Here is a 24,740-nt window from a genome sequence, read left to right as displayed (position 1 = left end):
AAAGAGGGACAAGCTTCCAAAGTTAGATTGCACACAAAGCTTTTTGCAGAACAGGGGAGACAGAGGTGGTCACCATTCAACTAGGCAAGAAAAAAAATCAGCCAAAATTTGAATGAATTCTTAAAGGGCAAGTGTGGGCTGGCATGTCAATTTGGAAGAGCTAGGAGCCCCAGACACAGGGGAAGTTTCACTCACAATCTCATTTTCAACCTCAGTTTCATAAGCCTCCCCCTGGGTACACATACTGAAGACAAAGACAGGGACCAGAGCAGGAAACCTGAGAGAGCCATCCTTCAGGGACACATCTGCTGCTGATGGAGACAGGCACTGATGAAGACCCTTTCAAGCAGACACACTTGTCTGTGGAACTGGGCAGGAAATCTTGGGCCCAAGACTCTGCAATGATGCCAGACACAGGTCAGCTACTGCTAGGAGAGAGACAAAAAATTCTCTCCCACCTAAGACCAACCACAGATACAAGGCAGAATCCAGCTGACATAGAGAGGAGATGAAGGAATGCTGAGAAAACCCCAGTTTCGAGGCCCAGGCTTACAGGGCCTGCCTAAGACTGAGGTTGGAGCATTAGAAGAGAGAGTCCCCTCTGCCCCCACCCAAGCCCAAAACCAATTAAAAGCAACAGTAGTTTAACACTGGGAAGGCAAGAACGTGAAAAGAGACCCTCTGTGTTTCAGGCAAGCAAGGTAGAATGGGAACACTGAGAAAAGTCATCCAGTACTCCAGATCCCACTCTAAACTCAAGGGAATGGCAGCCATCACCAAGGGATTTGAAGCCTGTTCAACTCAGTCTCTTCATTTCTTCTCCATACAACATCCAGCATTCAATAGAAAAGTACAAGGCACACAAAAAAGCAAGATAAAGCATGCTATTGTCAAATGATTGACCAACAGGAGCAAACACAGAGATGACTTCAATGCTGAAACTACTGAACAGAGACTTTAAAATAACCATGATTACTGTGTTAAATGATTTAGTGAAAAAGTTAGACAACATGCATGAACAGATAGGAAATTTAAGCAGAGAGATAGAAACTATAAAAAGAGTCCAGTGGAAATGTTAGAAATTAAAACATTTTTAGAGATGAAAAATTCATTTGATAGGCTTATTAGCAGACAGGACACAGTGAATGTAAAGATAGATTAATAGAAATTTCCAAACTAAAACAGGTAGAGAAAAAAGAATAAAAAGAATTTTTTTTTTTAAAAAGTAGAGTTATGGGGCAAATCAAATGGCCTAAAGTACATGTAACTGAAGTTCAAGAATAGAGATAAATGGACAAGAATTTTCCAAAGTTAATGAAAAACAACAAACCACAGATCCAAGAATCCCAGAGAATCATAAGCAAGATTTTTTAAAGGAAAACAAAAATTAAAAACACTGATATATTGCATAGTCAAACTGCTGAAAAAATATTTAAGACAGGCAGAGAGAAAAAGAGACATTGCATTTAGAGGAAGAAAGTCAGAATCTAAAGTAGCATCACTGATTTCATTTAAAACCATAAAATTGTAACCCTCATATTGGGCAACTTAAATTTTATGTTAATATATGTTAACATAAAGTTTATGTTAATTTAACATATATTTTATGTTAAATATATGTTTCCTCATGTATTTTGTCTCCCTTATTTGACTATAGACATTAAGGAAAGAGACCTAGTATTAACACTGTATTAATATTACATTTATCCTCTTCTACGTTGCTTGACAAAGCATGGGTATTCAATAAGCACTTCTGACTTTGGAGCAGATTCATTTTTTACATGATTTTTTTTTTGCATAGGATCAGTAAACTTTTTCTTACAGGCCATACAAAGTCTTAAGGTATAAAAGTACTTTTAGATTAGCTTTATGAAACTTTTAAAATTTATATTCTCTACCTTTTATTTTTCAGAAATAAAAATTTTTAAAAATGTGTGAAACTGGCTCTACATTTAGCAAAATGAGATCATGGAGCCTCCCCACTCTGATACTTCCTTTCTCCAGCATTTACATATTGAATTTTAGATAATATTGTTACCCACACAATGGGTGGGTTTTATCACTTGGTGGGTGACAGTCCAAAGACCACAACCAAGGAGGATTTAACAAAGGGATTTTATTACCTACCACAAGTAAGGAGGACAGCTGGGGCAGTTTCCCAAAGCAGTACCTCCCAAACAATGGTGAAAACAGCTTTGGTTAGGCTAGTTAGCTGAGCCATTGTATGCGGAGGCAGAGTAAAGGCAGAGACTGTGAAGTAGCTGATCATGCTTCTCCATATGTCACATGTGTAGGAAATGGCAGATAAGCTCCTTCCTGGGTGGGGTTTTTAGTATGGTAATGAGGAAAGTTCGCAAGGTTCATCTCCAACTCAGGCATCTCCGGACTCAACCAGGTTTTGTTCATCTAGAGCTGAGCTTCACTCTGGAACTTTCTGAAACTCAAGATGCAACAGTTACAAGTGGGTGCTTTTTCAGGGTGCATACCCAGAAACCTGGGGATCTTGGGTTACGATATCATATTCATCCACGTATTATTTTGTTATCTACAATTCTCCATGTGTAATTTGTCTTTTCCTCCACAAACAGATTGTCGATCCTTCAAAATAAGGTCTGTAATGTCTGTATTTTATATCTCATACACAACAGATGCATAACAAAATATTCGATTACTAATGTTTAAATAATAAAAATATCTAGGAATGTCCAGCTCTGACTTGCTACGTTTAGGTCCCAGGCCCAAGAAGAGGGAGCCTACAGTAAAAGATGTGGAGTCTATTGCTGAACTCAACCTTGACCTTCATCCACACTCTCCCCACTGGGCTCAGCTTCACCTTTCAGGCCTCACACACCTGTAGGTGGGGCCAGGTCTGAGGTTCCCTGACATATTTATCTCTCTGGTTCCACAACTATCATTTTATCCCCTTCTCATAAGCTTCATACCCAGTTCTAATTCCAGCCCCGGGAGTCAGGCTCTGAACAAGAAGTAATCTTGAAAGGTATGAAAACAAACAAATCTCTATATAAAGCCACAGTAAAAAGGTGATATGATCGGGTATGTAAACCATTCTTCTACTAGGATTATATTTAAGAGAAATGCAGCACATTTTCACACAACAAATATCTATGAAATCAAAGAACATAATCCCCAAATTATTAGTTTAGCAGAATGTTTAAATAAATGGAATGTTTAGCCTGCCAACTTCTCATACAAGTAGAATAATTATTCCACAAAAACGTCACACTCTAAAGCCTGGGATTTGCTGGTGTGCTCTTGCAAATACGTTTGCACCCAAGAAAATTCCAAGTATCGGAGCTTCAAAGATGAGAAACACTGAAGTGTCCAATCAATTTCTTTGACCCACCCAAGGTGTTACAATCTATTCTTGGTAGTTATGTTCTACTGAACATAATGGAAACACTGAATTAGGGAACACTGAACCATGGATCCCAGGAGAAATACAGAGTTGGGTTCCTGCAAACGTCGATCACAACATTTCTATCAATCAAGACATAACCTTGCTTTATGTGTTTGTTTAAATAAACCTTATTTAATATATTATTGATTCATTACCATTGAACTCAGAACTAAAGCACCTTAACTCCTACCTGAATGAAGCTTATCTAACACACGTATTTTCTCTGTAAGGCACTTCACAGCCTTCTGCTTAGGAATACTGGACACTACTTCAATACCAAGCTTCGGAGGAGGGAGGCATTTTAAACAGCAAAATCACTAGGAAATAGCACAAAAATGTGGAAAATATGGCACTAAGCAGACTGCAAATTTAAAAACACTTATTTACAAGAGCTGAAACAAGAAGACAGAGCGTTACCTTATTCAACATCATCTGGGAACATCCATGTCGGATAATTCAAATCCTTCATCACTCTACGCTTATCCACAAACGACTGCAAAAGCACCATAAGTACAGATTTGGGGGTTCTCAGGGATAAAGATTCTAGTGGGATGGCAGGAAAAACAACATTCTAATAGAGCTTTCTAAAAATGAAATGGGCCGACCCAGGAGAGGACTTTCCAGTCTTTGGCGTGGTTGTTTGTAATTCAGATCTGCCACTCCCAAATCAGGTACACATCAGAAAATCTGGGTGGGAGGCTTGTTAAAAAGACTCCAGTGTTTCTGACTTAGTAGATCTAGATGGGGCTCAGAATCTGTATTTTTATCAACAAATTTTTCATCACTCTACGCATGTCCACAAATGACTGCAAAGGCACCATGAGTACTGATTTGGGGGTTCTCAGAGATAAAGATTCTAGTGGGATGGCAGGAAAAACAACATTCTAACAGAGCTTTCTAAAAATGCAATGGGCCACCCCAGGAGAGGACTTCCCAATCTTTGGCGTGGTTGCAAAAAGGAAATTTTTGCAAATAGGCAATTTCACAAATACAGAATTTGTCACAATAAGCACAGACTTTATCTCCATCTCAAATGTCCTCCTCAATAGCCCAGTTTGATACTTACCTTGCACATCCTCTGACCTCTCTCAATTTTCTAACCATTGATCTTGTTACTTACTCATCAACACCCACCCACCCCCCTTGGCTCCAATGCACATTTTCATCCTTCCTAATCATAGAAGTGCTATGCTCAAGTCTGTACATTTCATTGTATGTAAACTTCATCTCAGTATTTATGTGACAAAATAAGTATAGTAAAATGTTAATAAGAGAATCTAGGTGGTGGGTATATGGGTATTCACCGTAAAATTTTTTCAATTTTTTGTGTGTTTGAAAACATTCCTAATAAAATGGGAAAAGAGAAAGGAATCACATGTTCCAAAAACATTCTAAAAATATATTTAATGAAATGAAATTGAATCTTTCCCCAATCTTCCACCCAATGCCTCACTTCCCTTCATAATGTCTTCATCAGGTGGTCATATGGACAAGTGATTTCCAAATGCTGGTTCATGGACCAGCTGCCTCAGAATAACCCAGGTGCTGATAAAAATACAGGTTCTGAGCCACATCCAGACCTACTAAGTCAGAAACACTGGAGTGTTTTTAACAAGCCCCCCCACCCAGATTTTCTGATGTGTACCTGGTTTGGGAGTGACAGATCTGAATTACATACAACCACACCAAAGATTGGAAAGTCCTCTCCTGGGACAGCCCATTTAATTTTTAGAAAGCTCTATTCGAATATTGTTTTTCCTCCCATCCAACTGGAATCTGCATCCTTGAGGTCTTCCACTCATCTATTCTTTTTATTTTTGAGGCCATAGACTGAATCCCTCTTCCTCTTTATAATAATCACAGTTCTCATTATTATTATGTTTTTGTAGACATAGGGTCTCACTACATTGCCCAGGCTGGTCTCAAACTCCTGGACTCAAAAAATCCTCTGGCCTCAGCCTCCCAAAGTGCTGGGATTACAGGCATGAGCCCCCACACCCAGTCCACAGCTCTCATGATCAGTGCTGATTACATCGTATGACGGTACACTCTGTGCTACGCTCTGTGCACCCTCTCACGGTAGCCTTGTAGATGTCATGCCCCACCCCATCTTCCTACCCTTCCCAATACCAAGCAGTCAGAGCACCTTCACCTTCTGTGAAATCATGACATGACCTTCTAGTGTCTTCACCAACCTTTTCTGAAAACAGTCAAAAAGTAAACCTCAGACATTCTACTCTGCGTGAATGAATTTATCTAATCCTCTTTTTTTTCTTTTTTCTTTTTTTTTTTTGAGACAAGAGTCTCACTCTGTCACCCAGGCTGGAGTGCAGTGCGGCGATGATCTCAGCTCACTGCAACCTCTGCCTCCCAGGTTCAAGCGATTCTCCCACCTCAGCCTTCCAAGTAGCTGGGACTACAGGCATGTGCCACTACGCCTGCCTAATTTTTGTATTTTTAGTAGAGCTGGGTTTCACTATGTTGACCAGGCTGGTCTCGAACTCCTGACCTCAGGTGATCCACCCGCCTCAGCCTCCCAAAGTGATGGAATTACAGGCGTGGGGCACCACACCCAGCCTTAAAAACAAACAAACAAACAAACAAACAAACAAAAACCGCATCTCACTCTGTTGCCCAGGCTGGAGTGCAGTGGTGCAATCTCAACTCACTGCAGCCTTGACCTCCCAGGCTCAAGCGATCCTCTCGCCTCAGGCTGCCAAGCAGCTGGAACTACAGGCACGTGCCAACCTGCCTGGCTAATTTTTGTATTTTTTGTAGAGACAAGGCTTCGCCACGTTACCCAGGCTGGTCTTGAACTCCTGGCCTCAAGTGATCCTCCCATCTCAGCCTTCCAAAGTGCTGGGATTACAGGCATGAGCCACCGCCCCCAGCCTGATCTTCTTCTGAAAGTAGATCTTGACAGAAGTAGACACTAAACAACATAGAAAGGAGAGCCTGGAACCAGCTTGAAAATAACCATTGCCTACTTCACAGTTCTGCACAACACTGGCCCCATTTAAAGGGATATAATATGTTTCTCTATTCAGCTGAATAAAAGATTTCAAGTGATCTAGAAACCAGTTTCTACTATTTACAATTTAGACATGTTTGACTGAAATTTAAAATTAATCCTTTCAGCTGCCATATCCCATGAGCTAAAAAAATATTTGTATAGTATCTCAGTGTAAAATAATGTCACCTTGAGGTCTGTTTAATTTTGCTTTTTTGAATAATATGTTCAAACATGCCTGCTAAATGCAGAACTTTAAACAAGCTGGACTGAAAGATTTTTTAATAAGATTTGGGTGATGAAATCACCAAGTCACCTGGTGTTTTTCAATAAAATTGAGATTTCTCAATTTTATAATTTTTAAATGAAGTATCATTGTACTCTGCTATGAATCAGATGGACACTAACTCTTTAGTAGCCTTTAGTCTAACCTTTACAAATGTTGGTATTCTGGGACGTGACACTTTTTTTATGAATGTGATGTCTGTGTTAATGTATTCATAATGTGTCTTGTTAATATAGCCATAATGTTTCTGGGATTATAGGTGTGAGCCACCATGCCCGGCCCCACTGGTAATTTTTAAATTGGTGTTTTCTAAATTTCCCGCATATTTAGCCACTGTTAGGTTGACCATAAAATTGCCATTTTTCTTGGCCAAAATGATTCAATCTAATGCTTACTTAATTTGGATTTTAAAAGGTAAAGCAGAAGTGCTGTCAGTTAGCAATTTTATTTCTTCTGCCTCCCATGGGAATAATTTTCAAATGTTTTCCTCTCTACTGTGAACTAAAGTATAATTTTCTACTTGTATGTTCTTTCTCATAATTTTGAAAACTTTAGACCAGATGAGATGGCTCATGCCTATAATCCCAACACTTTGGGAGGCTGAGGTAGGAGAACTGCTTGCGCCCAGAAGTTCAAGACCAGCCTGGGCAACATGGTGAGACTCTTTCTCTTAAAAAAAAAAAATTAATAGCTGGACATAGTGGCATGCACCTATTGTCCTAGCCACTCAGGAGGCTGAAGCAAGAAGATCACTTGAGCCCAGGAGGTTGGGGCTGCAGTGAGCTGGGTTTGTACCACTGCCCTCCAGCCTGAGCAGCAGAGCAAGACGCTGCCACTAAATAAATAAATAAATAAATAAACTTCTATCTATTTCCAAGACTATCTTGTCACCTTTTTGACTCAGTCATTCTGGAATAGCCAGCACCCATCCCAACTTTGGAAAACCACATGTTTACATGCAAAGTCAAGGATGACACTGAAAGACAGAAGAGAAATAAAGATATTTTATATTCTTCTAAATATTCTTTAAATTCAAGTGACTTTTATAATTTTTATATAGAAAGTACCTAAAGTTATCTCATGATATGGCAGAGAGCCCTAAGGAATCCAGAAAAATTCAGCACCTGTAAAGATCAGAACTTGATGGTACAGAAAGAATTTTAAATAGTAAGTAAAATCTTTCCAAAAAGATGTTTACTTTTTGAATAGCATCCAAATATCACAAAGAGGATGTGGACAGACGTTGCAGAAAAGAGTTCTATTTCTTTGTCGATATAAAAAATAAGAAATACTGCTTAATATACAAATGATAACTGCTTATGATGATGGCCATCCTAAATGCCCTGACTTGACCATTACTATGCATTTAAAAAAATATCACAGGCAGCTGGGCGCAGTGGCTCACACCTGTAATCCCAGCACTTTGGGAGGCCCAGGCAGGCAGATCACCTGAGGTCGGGAGTTCGAGACCAGCCTGACCAACACGGAGAAACCCCATCTCTACTAAAAATACAAAATTAGCCGGGCTTGGTGGTACGTGCCTGTAATTCCAGCTACTCAGGAGGCTGAGGCAGGAGAATCGCTTGAACCTGGGAGGTGGAGGTTGCAGTGAGCCGAGATCTCACCATTGCACTCCAGCCTGGGCAACAAACTGTGTCTCAAAAAAAAAAAAAAATCACAGGTACCTCATAAATATGTACAAATATGATGAATCAATAAAACAAAAATTTTTTAAAAATACCTCATCTAGAATAATTTATTATGAAATATTTTTTAACCAAGGCTCATGACTTACATTTTCCAATTTGGATTAAATATGTATTTTGAGTCTCCTGTCAGCTAATTCCTTCCCAGAATTCACCAATATAAAATATTTTTCCCCTTCTGCGTTCCCTGCTACTGCCATTCACTCAGCCCTCAGGCTGCCTTATTTCATTAATTAGTTTTGATATGTACATTCCTGTCACCTATGTACACTCCTTAAGAAAAGAGAGTATGTCTCGACTATCTTTGTTTCTCCCGCAGGGTCTTGTACACTGGAAACATTCTTGTACACCAGATCTCTCTTTTTTGTTTAAATCAACTGTTTTTTCCCCTTGACTGATTTAATTACCCAAATCTGCATCTTCCGTCATCCATCTCTACTGCTATTTCTAGAAAGGCAATGGCCCAACAATATACAGTGGTCTAGGCACAGACACACAATAGTTTTATTTCAAATCTATAACTCAGGTGCTAAACAGATTCATGCACTTGAAGCAGCTGTGCTCCGTGTACTGTTCCCAGAATGTAAATAAGTACTGCGTTAAAAATTAATTAGGCATTTGCTCAAATACCTAATGGTCAATTCAGACATTTCAGGCTTCAACTTTAATAATACAAAAATATTTAATAATGTTAATCTTTCAGAACTGTGTCAATGGGATCATGGATGAGCTGACTCACTTCACCGAAGAAATTTACTCTCTGTAGAAAAATGTAAGCCTAGCAGATTCAAACTGTTTATACAAGATCTAAAAGAATCTCAGAGATATCTTTCAAATATGCATACAAAATATTTTCTGCCTTAATTCCAGTATATTACTTTTGAGTAGAGTGTGGACAGACTTCTAAGGCTCAAATATAAGGCTATTGTTTAGATACTATTTTAAAAGCACAATAATCACCTTAGTGATTGAAATAGTCTAGTTATTATCTGGATTTGGAATCAAGGGCCTAGGGTTGAATTCCTGGTTCTTTGACTACCTTATGTTGGGTGGACTTAGATAAGGCATTTAATCTCTCCTAGTGTGTTTTCTTATATCTAGAGTAAAGAAACTTCTGCTACCTGTTTATCTATTTAAAATAGATATTTTGAAATCAAATTAGAGCAGAGTTCCCCGAACTTGGCACTGTTGGTGTTTGGGGCCAGATAATTCTTTGTTGTGATTCTGAGCATGGTACGATGTTTAGCAACAGGTCCGGCCTCTACCCACAATGCCAGTAGCACACATGCACACACACATACACACACACACACTCCCCAGTTCAGTTATAACAGCCAAAAGTGTCTCCAGATGCTGCCAAATGCTGGGGTAGTGGGGAAGTGACACACACACCCATCCCTCTGCCCACTGAGAATGAATGAATTAAATGACTTATATGGAAACCTTCATTAATACATTGAATATATACTGATCACCTACTATATGCCACACACTGGCCAGGTCAAATCAGATGTGATTCATGCCCTCTAACAGAGCAGATGAATAAATCAGTGTTTGCGGTGACAGGAGTTTAGGAGCCCTTGGGATCAGGAAGGGGGAAGGGAAGTGTAACATTAAGATATCAAAGAGTAGAAGCCACAGGAATTGGTGATTAAATGGATGCAGGGGAATAAGTAAAGGGAGGAGAGAAAAACAATTCTTACAACATCAACAACAGTTCATTATTATTTATTACCTAAGTCATAAGAATTTTTCCACAAAAACAGGGACATTTCCCAAAAGAAAGCTCATACCACATAAATGTTCATAAAAATAAATATTGACTTCACTGTGGCTGCTTTAATTTTAACCAGTGGAGAGACACACATAGACAAATGACTCCGTTCTTCCATTCCATTTGCACTTCTATCTCTAAATTCTCAAGGCCAACAGAGGTTAGTTAGTCTCCATGCCATAGTTAGACTATCAAGGTCTACAAAGATTGTAGGAAGGGGGTGACGGACAACATGCATCACTCATGGGTTTTTTATTGCATCCACTGAAGAACACATTCTTTTAACATTGTCTAAGAGTTCTGTTAGATATCAACTTTGAAAACCCAAGTCAAATGCATTTGTGCCATCACCAAAAGAAAATAAGACCTAAACCAGGGTAAAAAACAGCCTTTCCTTCAGGACCCTGGAGATGTATACCTTTTCAGAATATTATTTGCATGTGAGGTCCTCAACAGAGGTGACTCTATTACCTCTCATCCCTGGGGTACAGCAAGGCAACAGCTATCCCATTATCTCATGGCACTTTCTAGTTCGTGTGAAACCAGTAACGTGTAGTTTCAAAACACAGAACATCGCCTTCATTAGAGGAGAGCTAGTTAAAGGCTGCAAATGGGGCCCTTCGGCTCCTCGTCCTGCAGAGGTATTTGGAGGAGGGCCATGTGCCTAACCACATCAATTTCAGATGAAATTCTCATTGCAAATGTATATTACCCAACACCTCAAAATGTATGAAGGCCTTCCTGGTTTTTAGGGCTTACAAGCCCCCTGACAATAGAATTCTTTGTGGAAATATCAAAATTCAAGTAACAGAGACAATTTTTGAGAGGATCAAAAATAGAAACCATTATTGGAGTATAAAAACAATTTAGTTGCTTAAGAATCCATATTTCTAAGAAAAGCAGCCTTGTTAACTGACATGTGCTCAATAGGCAATTTTCCCCATTTAATTTTCACAAATAGATCACTCTGAAATGTATTTCCCCTAACAAAGACTGCACATTAACGACAAATGATACATCTTCAGATTTTAATTAATGTCAAGAGCTTTATTTTGCTTCCAAGCAACTTATAAGAGACATGTTATTAATATAATTTAATTTAAGGGGACAGGCATTTGTTTTCTATTTTTAAAAAGGTGGTTTGAAATTCTGGCCCTGTCAACATCATTTAAACATTCCTGTTCCATGCTTCAATATAATAAATTGAATCAGCATTTTAATTGTGCCCATGCTTTGTGGTTCCTGGCAGGACAAAAAGATTCTCTGCGAGTGCATGACTCCCCCCAAGAAAACCCCACTGAGTGATTAATTACTAGTCTGGAAGATATAAATATGTCTCTCAATAAAGACAGTATGGACTGCTGGAAGCTCTGGCCTTATACATCTCCATGGGGTGCCTTAACTAAGCAGACATCCTCTTAATTCAAACAAGATTCTGGCTCCAGCATTCACGGCCGGCTCCCTCATCATACACTGTTCCTTTATTGAACAGCATATTTCTTTTAATTAGCATCATTTTGTATATGTATAAGAATCAAAGGAAATCAGGCTTTTATGTACAAATATATCGAATTTTCAAGGTGCCTCTCTTCCTTAAGAAAGAACTGAGGACAATAGTAAATAACCTTGCATTTTCAAAAACGTACCATCTTTGTATAAATATATTTTAGGTTACACCCAGACATTACTCATGCTTCATTCTGAGTTAAAGGTTTGGCCAAAAGACCATAAATTTATAAACGAAAACACGAACCGGCAGGTCTATAAGTCTATTCCTAAGCCTCACACCTATTGTATGAACCGAGAAGCCTCATGATTGCTAGAAGGGAGAGGAGCTTAGACAAAGGACTCATTGCCACCTCCCCTTACTCCATATAGTAAAAACAAGAATTGATGGAATTCCTAGGACTGTTCCTACAAGGCCAGAATTAGGTAAGAAGAGTTTATACTAACCATTTAAACCAGAAATTGCAAGCAACGTCAACTAACTTGAAAATAAAGATTAACACAAGAAATCAATACTAGAAGTTGGCTTTTTTAAATTGGAGAATTCTCACGTATAAATTTTTAGTCTAATACTTTGCATTAATAATCATGGCATTTATTACTACAGTTGAATAACCACATCCCAACACCTTTTCATTATGTTTAAAATGAGGGGGTGGGGACAGGGGAACAGGATTATCGTAAGTCATTTTGACCAGTCTAGAAATCCAGACATCGGGCTGGGCGCAGTGGTTCACGCCTGTAATCCCAGCACTTTGGGAGGCCAAGGTGGGTGGATCGCTTGAGTCCAGGAGTTCAAGACCAGCCTGGGTGACAGCAAAACCCCATGTCTACTAAAAATACAAAAATTAGCGGGTTGTGGTGGCACACACCTGTAGTCCCAGCTACTTGGGAGGCTGAAGTGGGAAGACTGCTTGAGCCTGGGAGGCAGAGGTTGCAGTGAGCTTAGACTGAAAAAAAAAAAAAAAAAAAAAACAAGGAAATCCAGACATCATGTTCCTAACCACCCTATTTGAAACAGGATGAAAGAAAGGTTTTCTAAAAAGCCAATATGCATTCTGCCATGGGAAAATATTATTTGTATACAGACTTCGACTCTCTTACTATTCATATCTTTACCTGGCCTTGCCAAAGATATTTTTGAGCAGGATCATCAAACATAAATGCAAGCATTAAATCAGTAAGCAAACATGAATCTGAATTGGAGTTCTGCAGTAGACTGCAAAAATGGCCATAATATTTAAGCTCCTCCCATCAAGAGGTAGAGTACATTTTCCCACCCCTTTAATCTGAGCTGATCTTATGGCTTGCTTTGACCAGTAGAATGTGCACAAATGGAAGCATATCAACCCTGAGCTGAGGCCTTAGGAGACCCTACAGCTTCCATTCTCAAATTCTTGGAACTCTGTGCTCACCATGGGAACAAACAGAGTGGGCTGAAAGAGGTTCAGAGCCAATGTGGTAAAAGGTCCCAATCATCCCAGCTGTCCCAGATGTGGCTCTGATAAACCAGTCAGCCCACACAATCTATCAGTTAACTACAAGTACACAAGCAACCTCAGACAAGATTAACCAGGTTTGGCCCACACTAGAAGAACCACCCATCTGGCTGGGCGTGGTGGCTCACGCCTGTAATCTCAGTGCTTTGGGAGACTGAGGCAGGTGTATCACCTGAGGTCAGGAGTTCGAGACGAGCCTGACCAACATGGTGAAACCCTGTCTCTACTAAAAATACAAAAATGAGCCGGGCATGGTGGCACGCACCTGTAATCCCAGCTACTCAGGAGGCTGAGGTAGGAGAATCGCTTGAACCTGGGAGGCGGAGGTTGCAGTGAGCCAAGATCACACCACCACACTCCAGCCTGGGCGACAGAGCAAGACACCATCTCAAGGGAAAAACAAAAAAAAAAGAAAAAAAGAACCACCCAGCTGAGCCCAGCCAAAATGGTCAACCTGCAATATTATGAGCTACATTAAATGGGTAGTTTTTTTAAACTATGAGTTTTGGGGTGGTTCATTATGCAGAAATAGAAAGCTAATATAGGTTCTATAACCTCATAACCCAATATTTCCAGGCTTTAAGCTCCAGTTTAAGTTTCCCATTATAGCCTTTTTCAGGTACTAGCATACATACTCTTTTGACCTATTTCCTTTTGAATTCTAATGCCACTTTTTTCTGTAACAAAATTCAGCACTTAGCTAACCAATTCCCTATATGATTTTCTAAGGTGTATATAACTATTATGCTTCACATACAATTAGAGGCAGAGACCATGTTTTATGTTAATTTTTATTATCTAACACATTAGACACATAGTAGGTATTCAATAAATGCTTGGTTTGATGTGAAAGCAGCTAGAGTTTGCAATAAGAGTTTTAAACTTCATGTGCTAAACTTTTCTTATTTGTTACATGTAAATAATATTATCCTGTGTTACCACAGGGGAGATTGAGTAATTTTTAAACTTTTACACTCCTTTACAAATATAAAATAGAGTAAATTTTATAATAAGAAAGCAAAAAACAACTAGATAAAATTTAAAATTTCTGTATATAGCAAAAGTCACAAAAAAGCAATTAAAAGACAGTGACTGGAAGAAAGTACAGAGAAAAAAACTAAAAATCCATAATATACAAAGAGCTCCTATGAAGCAATGGAAAACTGAGAAAAAGATATAAACTTATGGTATTCAGAAGAACCAATGAAAAAACTGAAAAGATGCTTAATCTCACAGATAATCAGCAAAATGCAAATTAAAATAAAGTGTTTTATCATTCAGTAAAAAGACTAAAGAAGATATAATATTGGTGAGTATATATGGAAATGGGCCTTCTTGCATACTGTGGATAGGAATATAAACTGGCTTATAGGAGGAGAGTTGGGCAATATCTATCAAAATGTTAATAGGCACATCACTTGTAACCCAAAAATATTTACCGAAACCTTGTTTTTAGTATTTAAAAACTGGAAAGCTAAGTATCCATCAATACTCTCATGGTATACATTGATTAATCTATATACAGAAAACTATGCAAAAATTTAAAAGAATGTGATGAGGTCAGGAGCAGTGGCTCATGCCTGTAATCCCCACACTTTGGGAGGCCAAGGCAGGGGAATCACTTGAGTCCAGGAGTTCGAGACCACCCTGGCCAACATGGCAAAACTTCATCACTACAAAAAATATAAAAATTAGCCAGGCGTAATGGTGTACCCCCCACAGTCCCAGCTACCTGGGAGGCTGAGGTGGGAGAATTGGTTGAGCCCTGGAGGTCAAAGATACAGTGAGCCGTTACTATGTCACTGCACTCCAGCCTGAGCAACAGAGCAAGACCCTGTCTCAAAAAAAAAAAAAAAAAAAGAATATGATGAATTTTATGTACTGACATGAAAGATCAAATAACATTAAGTTAAAAAGGCAGTTTGCCGGCCAATATGGTGAAACCCCATCTCTACTAAAAATACAAAAATTAGCCAGGTGTGGTGATGGGCGCCTGTAATCCCAGCTACTCAGGAGGCTGAGTCAGGAGAATCACTTGAACCTGGGAGGCGGAGCTTGTGGTGAGCCAAGATCGTGCCACTGCACTCCAGCCTGGGTGACAGAGTGAGACTCAATTTCAAAAAAAAAAAAAAAAAAAAAAAGGCAGTTTGCCAAAAAGTGTGCATAGTGTAATACCATTTTTTAAAAGAAGTATATAAATGCATAGAAAAAAGTCTAGAATGATACACACCAAAATAATACTAATTTACTAATTATGTATTTGTATTATTAATAATGATTAGTAAATAGGACGGGTTGAGGGCCATTGGGAGAGTAAAGGAAGACAATAATTTTTATATGCTTATGCATTATTTGGATTTTTCACAAGCATGGATTTATGCGATATGTGTGTAACTTGTTTATACTGCACATACCTGGGCAGCAGAGGAGAGCAGAGCAAAGATGGCTTCAAGAAAGGAGCCAAAGAAAGAGCTGGGTCTTCACAGAGGAAGTCTTCACTTTTATCCTGGTTCAGACCAGCCAGATGGTCGGCATTGCCATAGACATGAATATATATTAGCACCAGGTGCTCCTGCCACATGTCTTCTTCCGTGGCTCAGGAGACACCGAGCAGTAAGCTGTGCTGGGTACCCTGTGTTCGGCCTCTCAGGAGCACGGAGGAGCCTCTCCCTGCAATCTGGAATCAAGATAAATAAGATGAGCTCCTGAAAGTTAAACTTGAAAAACAGCACAAACTGGATCAGAAGAGAGAGATGAGAGATCACCTACATCATAATGAAGCTAGAAGTTACCAATTACCAGGCAACCTCCCCGTGCCAAACACCGCGGACTTTCACACCGTATATCTCACTTCATCTTCACAACGCACCTAAGGTTGCTTATTATTATTGAAAGGAAAAATAAGGTTAGAGGAGTTCAAGAAATTGGCAAGGGTTCCATACAGTCTAGGTGGCAGTGCCAGGGATTTGAACTCAGTTCTGTTTAATTCCAATGCCTATGTTTTTGGGGTTTTTTTTGTTTGTTTTTGTTTTTTTTTTTGAGACAGAGTCTCACTCTGTTGCCCAGGCTGGAGTGCAGTGGCGCGATCTCAGCTCACTGCAAGCTCCATCTCCCAGGTTCACACTGTTCTCCTGCCTCAGCCTCCCGAGTAGCTGGGACTACAGGCGCCTGCCACCACGCCCAGCTAATTTTTTGTATTTTTAGTAGAGATGGGGTTTCACTGTGTTAGCCAGGATGGTCTCGATCTCCTGACCTCATGATCCGCCCACCTCAGCCTCCCAAAGTGCTGGGATTACAGGCGTGAGCCACCACGCCCGGCCTCCAATGCCTATGTTCTCAACTAACATGGTATGCTCTCTCCCTTAACAGACACAGAAAGGCTTCAGGGTTGGCAATACTTGACTATATCCTTGCTCTATGTGTAACAGGATACAATGAATCAATTTTAAAAAATCATATTGCTTAGCCATGGAAGTACAGAGCCAACAGCTTCAGAAAAGCACATGGTAATAGTGCCGACTCAAATGCTTCCCGGGCAACAGGGTCCCTGGCTCAAGCAACAGGCCAACTAAGCCACACGATGTGTAGACAAAAAGCAAAGTTCTCAGCTTGCCAGGAAAAAGGCCAGTGGTTAGACTGTGGATTCACTGAGGTAATGTCATCCCAAGAAGCCTCTTAAGAAAAAAAACAGCTCATCCATGAGCCCCACGTGAGTTCTTTTCCTATTTGGAATATCTATGGTCCAACTGGGATATTCCCACTGTCTCATGTTACCTTAGGCCTGTTTCAAATTCATACAGTCTACATGATTGACACAGGCAATGTCGAAGAACATGTTTCCCACAAAACTGTCACAAACCCAGGTCAACTGGATTCCCCTACAGACCCAGAGTTAATATATAAAGAACTAGGGCAGCCAGGTGCAGTGGCTCACACCTGTAATCCCAGCACTTTGCGGGGCTGAGGCGGGAGGATTGCTTGAGCTTAGGAGTTTGAGACCAGCCTGAACAATATGCAAAACCCCATATTTACCAAAAAAAAACAAAAAACAAAAAAATTAGCCAGGCATGGTGGTATGCACCTGTACTCCCAGCTACTCAGTAAGCTGAGGCGGGAGGATCACCTGAGCTCAGGAGGTCAAGGCTGCAGTGAGCTGTGAGCTGTGATTATGCCACTGCACTCCAGCCTGGGCGACAGAGTAAGATCCTGTCTCAGGCTGGGCGCGGTGGCTAACGCCTGTAATCCCAGCACTTTGGGAGGCCGAGGCAGGCAGATCATGAGGTCAGGAGATCAAGACCATCCTGGCTAACACAGTGAAACCCCGTCTCTACCAAAAATACAAAAAAAAAAAAAAATTAGCCAGGCATGGTGGCAGGTGCCTGTAGTCCCAGCTACTCAGGAGGCTGAGGCAGGTGAATGGCATGAACCCGGGAGGCAGAGCTTGCAGTGAGCCGAGATTGCGCCACTGCACTCCAGCCTGGGTGACAGAGCGAGACTCCGTCTCAAAAAAAAAAAAAAAAAAAAAAAAAGATCCTGTCTCACAAAAAAAAAAAAAAAAAAGAACTAGGGAGGCAGAGTGGGAGGGAGAGTGCTGTGTCTTTATGATTGAGAAAGAGATTTGGAACAATTCTGGTAAGGCACACTGATGGAAAATTCATGTCCATGTTTATCTGTTTTATACATTGAGGGTCCGTGTGAATTTTTTTGAAGAATGAGGACCATAGCTTTAAACAAAAATGTCTGGACACCAGTGAAGTAAAAGCAAGGGATGGCTGATGCCCAGCTATGTAATGACTATTGGAAATAGTCTTGGAATTGTGTGGAAATCAATTCCACACTTTCGTAGCTATGGCTGATGGAGACATGTGGTTGGGAGTAGTTTCCAACGAGTTTCTCAGAGTGGCTCCATCCAGCGTTCTCTTAAGGGTCTAACTTATAACCATACAAGAGCCCTTATAATAAAAACCCTCACTCTTAACCCCAATCCTAAATAGAGGGAGGCCTTTTAAGCATTATGATAGACACAAAGGGAATGTGGGATTTTCTGGAAATGCTGATTAATCCCTTTGGAATGGAGACCCAGATCAGGAGGCAGAGGTAGCTATCAATACAGCTCCAGACCTAAGCCATCTGAGTTCAAACCCTAGAGCTACTCCTTTCTAGCTATGTGGTCTGGGGGAGGCTACATGTATTACTCTGTTTTCATGCTGCTGATAAAGACATAATCAAGACGGGGAAGAAAAAGAAGTTTAATTGGACTTACAGTTCCACATGGCTGGGGAGGCCTAGGAATAATGGCAGGAGGCAAAAGACACTTCTTACATGGTGGTGGCAAGAGAAAATGAAGAAGCAAAAGCAGAAATTCCTGGTAAGCCCATTAGATCTCGTGAGACTTATTCACTATCATGAGAATAGCATGGGAAAGACTGGCCCCCATGATTCAATCACCTCTCCCTAAGTCCCCCTGCACAACACGTGGGAATTCTGGGCCATACAATTCAAGTTGAGATTTGGGTAGGGACACAGCCAAACCATATCACTATGTAACCTCTCCAAGCCTCAGGATTTTTATATGTAAAATGGAAACCACATAGGAGTATGGTGAGAATTAAATGCCCAGAAAGTGCTTGGTACTGAGGCTTGCACAGAGTAATCCTCCTCAAATGTTGGCTTACATATTATCCCAAGAGAAGCAAAGGCATGAAGATCAGATGGAAAGTAGTGTGGAGAAGAGAAAGCAGTAGGCACAGTGGGGGCAGGAGAGTGAAGAAGGGTGACGAGGAGGTGAAGGAGCTTTCATGATCTGCTAAGGTTTGTATTTCACTGAATAGGGAATAGGGATCCATCAAAACTTGTTAACGGCAGGCCTGGTGGCTCATGCCTGAAATCCAAGCATTCTGGGAGCCCAAGGCAGTGACATGGACAGGAGACAGGGAAACACTGGTTAGAAGAGGGCAGTTCCCTGGCAAAGGCCCCACCCTCAAGCCAGAAGACCTGTGACCCTAAATGAGGACAGGCATTCCTGTTTTTGCATCCAAAAGGCTGCCTTTGGCCCACCACACCCCCTATTCTGCACCCATATAAACCCCAAACCCCAGGCTCCGCAAGGAGACAAGCAGGCGAGGAGACAAGTAGACAGACGGCAGAACAACACAGCAGAGAAAGAGAGAAGAGGAGGGACATCTGAACACCAGTAGGAGTTCAGCTGGGGGCTGTCGGAGAGGGGTTTGGCTGCTGGATGGCCAGGCTCCAAGGGTAAGATCAACTTCCCACTCCATCCCCCACTTCCGGCTCCCCATCCATCCCACTGAGAGCCACGTCCACCACTCAATAAAATCCCGCATTCATCCTTACAGTCTGTGTGTGATCTGATTTTTCTGGGATGCTGGACAAGAGCTCGGGATACAGAAAGCTTTCACACTGGCCCTCTGCCCTTGCAGAAAGGCAGAGGGTCCATTGAGCTAGTTAACACTCAAGCTGTCCGCAGATGGCAGGGCTAAGAGGGCACACTGTAAGACATGCTCCCTTGGGCTCCCGCACCTGTCTGTCTGCGTGCTCTCACTCCCGTAAGGGGTTTGAGCAGCCACAGCAACCAGACAAGCCACGCTCCTGTCACATGTCCTGCGAGGGAGATCAGGGAACTACCATTTCAACAGAAGGATCACTTGAGCCCAGGAGTTCAAGACCAGCCTGGGCAACATGTCAAAACCCCATTCCTACCAAAAAAAAATTTTTTTTTAAGTTAACTAGGCATGGTAGCACGTGCCTGTAGTCCTGGCTACTAGGGAGGCTGAGTGGAAGGATGGCTTGAGCCTGAGAGGTTGAGGCTACAGTGAGCTGTGATCCTGCCACTGCACTCCAGCCTAGGTGACAGAGTGAGAACCCGTCTCAAAGAAAAAAAATGTTCTAGTAATTCACTTGTTGAAAAATACACAGTAAGTGCTTACTCTGGGTCAAGCACTGTGCTAATGAAGGAAATAATAAGGTAAATAAGTCAAGATTCCTGCCCTCAAGCTTTAGTAGGAGACACAGAAACAAATAATCACAATCCTAAAAGATGGAGATTGCAATAAAAGAATGCACAAAACACTATGGGAACACAGAGGATGGAGTAAGTAAGTTTGGCAGAGAAGGGAGAGATCTTCCTAAAACCACAGTCAGTTGGTGAGAGAGGGGATCACCCAAAAAATGAGGAGAGATCTTTAATAAATGCAAGATGAAGAGAGTAAAGATCTGCACCCAGTGAGGAAGTTTAGAATAGCTGAGATTATAACATACGTGCATCTCCAAGCCTCTGGCTGAGCCTGAAGTGATGAATTCTAAAAATCTACTTCCTCAAAACTCCACAAGCCTCTGAAAGACACAGAGAAACAGCCTCAGTTGCTTAGGGAGCCAGCGTTGCAAGAAGTTTGCTCCCCTGAAGCTGTTGACAGTTTTGACTCTTAGGTGAATCTTTGGAGAGGATGCAAACAAAACTCTCTCGTGTGCATTTAAGAAGTTCTCCTGTCATAGCCTGGCGTGATGGCTCACAACTCCCATCTCAGCACTTTGGGAGGCCAAGGCAGAGGGACTGTTTGAGCCCAGGAGTTCGAGACCAGCCTAGACAATGTAGTAACATCCTCTCTGTACAAAAAATTATGCAGGTGTAGTGGTGTATGCCAGTAGTCCCAGCTACTCAGGATGCCAAGGCAGGAGGATTGCTTTAGCCCAGGAGTTCAAGACCAGCCTGGACAACATAGTGAGATCCCATCCCTACAAAAAAAAAATGTTTTTAATTAGCTGGGTGTGATGGCATATGCCTGTAGTCCCAGCTACTAGGGAGGCTGAGATGGGAGGATGGCTTCAGCCTGAGGGATTGAGGCTGCAGTGAGCTGTGAGCACACCACTGCAATACAGCCTGGACCACAGAGCGAGACACTATCTCAAAAAACAAAGAACAAGAAGTTCACTGTCACTGCCATTTGAGAATGGAATGATCTGCACATCCACAAATGGAAAGAAATAGAATGAAGATTACAAAAATTTTATTTAGTATAAAGTTGAAGGGCACGATGGTAGGCCAAATAACGTGCCCCCAAAGATGTCCACAATCTTAATCCCTAAAACCTGTGAATACGCTCCCTTACATGGTAAAAGGGACTTTGCATATATGATTAAAGATCTCAAGAAGAAGGGAATGGGATATAGAAGCAGGGGCTGGAGCAATGCACTTTGAAGATGGGGAAGAGGCCATGAGCCAAGGAACACAGCCGCTACAAGCTAGAAAAGACAAGGAAACAGATTCTCCCGGGGACTCCCCCAGAAGGAACACAGCCCTGCCAACACCTTGAGCCCCATACGACTTCTGGCCTCCAGAACTGTAAGAGAAAACATTTGTGTTCTTTTAGGCCACTAAATCTGTAGGAATCTATTGCAGCGCCAATAGGAAACTAACATGAGGGAGGGCGTTTTCTCCAAAGTCCTCAAAGCCCAAATAAATAGTGTTTTATCAATCCTCTCAACATCAGACAAAGGAGAAAGAAAATGGAGGAAGAGGGAGGTTAAAGTGAGTCATCCAAAATGAAAGCAAACAGCAGAGCAGGCCCAGGCATTTCATTTTGATGATTTATCAAAATTACAGAAAAAGGCCAGGCGCAGTGGCTCACGCCTGTAATCCCAGCACTTCAGGAGACTGAGGCGGGTGGATCATTTGAGGTCAGGAGTTCAAGACCAGCTCGCCAACATGGTGAAACCCTCTCTCTACTAAAAATACAAAAATTGGCTGGGCATGGTGGCACACACCTGTAGTCCCAGGTATTCAGTAGGCTGAGGCAGGAGAATCGCTTGAACCTGGGAGGCGAAGGTTGCAGTGAGCCGAGATCACGCCACTGCACTCCAGTGTGGGCAACGGAGCAAGACTCCATCTAAAAGAAAAAAAAAAAAAAAAAAACACAGGAAAAGAAGATGGGGCTCTGTATTTGGTTATCCTCTTTGCCAGTAGGATAACGTCTATCTCACAGAAGTGGTACAAACTGACTCCACAGCCAGGAGGGCCCGGCAAACTCCCAAGATTAAACAAACAACAACAAAAAAAGCATATTAGTATTAGCCACAGAGATGCAGAGAGAAAACTCTCTTGCCCTGCCACAGCAGTCAGAGTTTGTGCTAATGTTTGCGGGAGAAAAGGGAGAAAACAAAGTGAGGAAGAAAACATATCCGCATCATTCATATCCCCAAGCAAACAGACTCAGGACGCTGGGGAGTGCCAAATTTAGTTATTTGCAACTTTCCCCACTTGCAGATCCCTTGCAAATACATTTAAATGCAATCATCAATAACATCACCTCTTAAAATAAACATCTTTTCATTTATGAATTTTCTCCCCCGTTTTGACCATGTGAAACCTGCAAATTTAACATATGCCAGGAGAGGATGTAACAAGGTAGACAATCTCCAGCTAAGAAATTTGAAAAAATATATATATAAAGAATACGGGGGGAAAATCAACCTTTGATGAAATAATTGCTTCTGCTGTTATTTTTCACTATTACTTCAGAAATGTTCTCTCTCTCTCTTCCTTTCTTGTCCCTATAGCGAGGTGCCCTGCTGTTGTGCAGATGAAAGGTCCAGTCTCTTTAAAATTTCATGCAGAGCTCTTCACAACATTGAAGGTTTAAAGGCCCATGGCAAATTCAACATATTGTTACACTTGATGGAAGGAGATAAAAATTACATGCAAAATTTACTGTATATTCATTGTCTGGAAATACTATACAGTTACAGCTTCCTCTGTTTCACTAACAGATATGGACATGTATTCTGATTTCAATATTTAGAAATACAAAAGATGCACATGGAGTGAGTATTGTAGCAAAAATAAGAATGAAACTTGAATCTTCTGAGGTTAGATTAGGGTCCTAGGATGTGTGAACAGTTTTGTTCATAGTTTTCCTAAATTGCTTTAGATATGTGAAACATATTTAAAAGACAACAAAAGATACAAAGGGAATAAAAAAAGATTCTCTAAAACTTGTATATAGCATGGGGTTCTTTGCACTAAGTCGTCTTTATTTTTGTATCTCTATGAGAAGAATATGGGAATGGCTAGGCTTTTATTTTTATGTATAAAATTATCTCAAAAAAAATGAATAGCAAGAACTGCAGACGTTGGAATGAAGAACACGATGACCTCAAAAGCAAGTTTGTCAGTCACTAGTCTTTGAGCTTTAACTGTCATAGGTAAGCCTTATTTTAAAGTTGTTTTTAAATTCACAAATTGGACATCACTAATTTTAAATCTAAAGTTTAGGTTTGTGCTTTATTGTAGCTGTTTTTATGTAGACCCATTTAGTCAAACTCATTCGTGTTCATTCATCCTCTTCTTTCAAACATTTATCAGATATCTACTACATGCCAGGCACACTGTTAATTATTTGGGATGAAAAAACAGGCCAGGTGTGGTGGCTCATGCCTGTAATCCCAGAACTTTGGGAGGCCGAGGCAGGCAGATCACTTGAGTTCAGAGTTCGAGACCAGCCTGGCCAACATAGCGAAACTCCATCTCTATCAAAAATACAAAACTTAGCCAGGCGTGGTAGCACCTGCCTATAATCCCAGCTACTTGGGAGGCTGAGGTGGGAGGATCACTTGACCCTGGGAGGTCAAGGCTGTAGTGAGCTGAGATTGTGCCACTGCCCTCCAGTCTGGGCAACAGAGCAAGACTCTGTCTCAAAAAAAAAAAAAAAAAAAAAGAATAAAAGAAAAAAAACAGGAAGATGGGATCCCTGACTCCAGGGGGATTATAATAGGAGGAGGCGAACACAGCAAAGGGTTTGTGCAATAAAGCTTCAGGGGTCCTATGGAAGTAGATCTGGGAACATCATGGTGGCACAGAGAGTGTTTGATTTGTTCTTCCCGGAGGAAGAGGGGAAAAAAAACACATGCAGGGATCAGTCCTTGACCAGTGACTGGGAAACTATCTAGGTGCTGATGGAATAAACCAAGGCAGTGGTAGTAGCTGGGAAGTGGAATAGAGCTCAGAAAAATCAAGAATACAAAATGAATAGCACCTGGCTACTGAACAGAAAGCAGGAGCACAGGAGAGCAGGGTGAATCCCGGGTTTCTAATACTGGGATTGTCCACTGGCCCATTCACTGTTTCCAGTCATTTACTACCTAATACGTGCCAGGCACACTTCTACAAATACTGGAGACACAACAGTAAACAAATCGCAAAAGAACCCAACTCCCTAAATGTAGAAAGGACAAATGGAAAACTAGTAAACGAGGAAGCAATATTAAAATAGATTAGTGCTCTGAAGAAAATAAAACAGCAAGATGTGAGAAAGAGTAACTCGGGGAGGGCGGCTACTTTCTATTTGGGTGGTCAAGAGAGATTTCTCTAAAGAAGTGACCCTCGAGTCAAAATCTGAAGGCTGGAGAGGAGAAAGCCATGCAAAGACCCAGGGGAAGGGCACTCTGGGAGAAGGAAGAACACGTGCAAAGCCTCTGAGGAAGGGACAAGGTTGGCAGGTTCAAGGAACTGAGAGAAGGCCGATTTGG

General features: G+C 41.2%; 1 long non-coding RNA gene across 3 annotated transcripts in view; it reads right to left on the bottom strand.

Annotated features, from left to right (window-relative positions):
* Positions 1–22,697, bottom strand: part of LOC103783442 (uncharacterized) — a 217,095-nt gene extending 194,398 nt beyond the window's left edge. The window contains exons 1-3 of one of the 3 annotated variants that reach the window (XR_008621478.3): positions 21,981–22,682; positions 15,614–15,876; positions 2,100–3,735 (exon numbers count right to left, since the gene is read on the bottom strand). This is a non-coding gene — a long non-coding RNA (uncharacterized LOC103783442). Of the gene's footprint in view, positions 1–2,099; positions 3,736–15,613; positions 15,877–21,980 lie in introns of those variants that run through there. The other 2 variants (XR_008621477.2, XR_004666907.3) reach the window with 2 other exon arrangements.
* Positions 22,698–24,740: the final 2,043 nt, after the last annotated feature.

Source organism: Pan paniscus, chromosome 18, assembly GCF_029289425.2.
Source record: "Pan paniscus chromosome 18, NHGRI_mPanPan1-v2.0_pri, whole genome shotgun sequence".
Lineage (NCBI taxonomy): Eukaryota > Metazoa > Chordata > Mammalia > Primates > Hominidae > Pan > Pan paniscus.
This window is presented reverse-complemented; position numbering and strand designations above follow the sequence as displayed.